This window comes from Vulpes vulpes, chromosome X, assembly GCF_048418805.1.
Source record: "Vulpes vulpes isolate BD-2025 chromosome X, VulVul3, whole genome shotgun sequence".
Lineage (NCBI taxonomy): Eukaryota > Metazoa > Chordata > Mammalia > Carnivora > Canidae > Vulpes > Vulpes vulpes.
Genome location: NC_132796.1, coordinates 83,774,165 through 83,776,074, shown reverse-complemented (window position 1 = coordinate 83,776,074; position 1,910 = coordinate 83,774,165). Strand labels below are relative to the sequence as shown.

Here is a 1,910-nt window from a genome sequence, read left to right as displayed (position 1 = left end):
GAATCTGAAGCACTTTTTAAAAAGATTTTATTTATTTATTCATGAGAGACACAGAGGTGGAGGTAGAGACATAGGCAGAGGGAAAAGCAGGCTCCCCAAGGGGAACCTGATGCAGGACTCGATCCCAGTACTCGGAGATCACAACCTGAGCCGAAGGTAGATGCTCAACCACTGAGCCAACCAGGCGTCCCATCTGAAAGCACTTTTTACAACAAATTCATAACAACAAACTCCCAAACAACCTTAACCACCTCAAGCTAACACCCAATTAATTTTAAGCATTGACATAAAATTTGATTTAACTACTTAAAGAAAGGAAAAATGATACCACTTGTACCTCCATAGTGTGATTAACCTCTCTCTTAGATGCTTGCATTACCTAGGAGTTAAATGGCTTTTGAATTTAATTTCCATTCCTAATGGTGATCTTGCCCCATCTGGCAGAAGATAATACAGTAATGCTGAAAAAAGTTTCTGTGCAGTTCTGCGAGTGTCTTAAAGAGCCGAAAAACTGGAACCAGTAAAACGCACCAACGTGCATTCTTGCCTTTAAGAATTTTTGAAAAAATGTTTTTAAAAACCCAGCAGGGCAGAAACCTAAATTCTGAGATCAAATGTAAAAGTCAGATTTGGGGTTCCTCAGTGACAGTGGGGAATTTCCAAAGGCAACAGGGCAGTCGCGGGGAGGGGATGAGAAGGAGTAGGGAGGTCAGAGATGGTTTCTCTTGTTGGCTTTTAGGTCTCATTGATTTTCATTTTCTGTATCCTGCAGAAATTCTTTATTCTGCTCTTTCCCATCACCCTGCATGTCTGAAATCCACAGTGTCAGATTATCACGTGACAACTGCATCATAAGTATAGAGTTCTAGAGTTTCCTTCACTTAACATATTCATTTCTGTAACTGCATCACCAAAAGCCACGTTGGCCAAACTGCAGGCATGGTCAGAGGAATTAAGAATTTCACAGTAGAATACAGAAAAATTGAGAGCAAGACCTAAGTGAGTGAGATGTGGTGGCCCAAGTTTTACAGCCGCAATATCATTAGTGGCTTTAAAGCAACTAGGTTGTTCTCCACAGCCTCCTTCCTATAGGGAATTCAGCCAGATGCCTATAATAGTGCCCTTTCATTTTATTATAGAAAACCTTGGACTCTCCAGTATTAGCCACTGGAACGAAGTGTTTGTCCAATGTTTCCAAACTGTCATAAAAGACCAACCCTAGCTCAATCTCAACCACTTGCCAATATTCCTGAATTATTTTCAGTTTGTCTACTCCTTCCTTGTTTTCTTCTACCTGTTCAATGCTACTGATTAGTCTCCAAGAGGATCTTCTAGCTAGCTCCAATCACATGTTTGTATGCAACAGATAGAAGGGTTCATTCTTTGAGTGTCATCTTAACATTCATCCCTGCTACTTTCTTTATTAATTTTACCATTTCATCCTATCACAAAGATTGCTTGGCCAGCTTTACCTGGTACACCAGATCTTCATGAGCATCCATAGTGGTGGCAGCTCCAGTGGGGTCTGTGTGACAGATGGAAGCAGATAGCATCTCGACTCAGCCTCTCTCTCCACACCTCTGTCTCCATTTACTAGTGAGGAAGATCTTTTTTATTATTAGTATTATAAAGAGAGAGTGTGTATGCATGTGTGTGAGTAGCAGGGTGAGGGTGGGGGGCAGATGGAAAGGGAGAGAATTCCTGACTCTGCACTGAGCTCAGAGCCCAATGTGGAACTTGATTCCTTGACCCTGAAATCATGACCTGAAACGAAATCAAGAGTCTGACGCTCAACCAACTGAGCCACCCAGGTGCCCCAAGGAATTTCTTAGAACAATCTAGCTAAATATCCTTATATCTATTGAGTTAGAACAAGGCCATATTACCATTATCCTATAGCTATAAGGGAG

General features: G+C 41.5%; 1 pseudogene; it reads right to left on the bottom strand.

Moving 5' to 3' along the window:
- Positions 1-742: 742 nt before the first annotated feature.
- Positions 743-1,502, bottom strand: LOC112908429 (14-3-3 protein epsilon pseudogene; annotated as a pseudogene).
- Between the last annotated feature and the right edge of the window lie 408 nt (positions 1,503-1,910).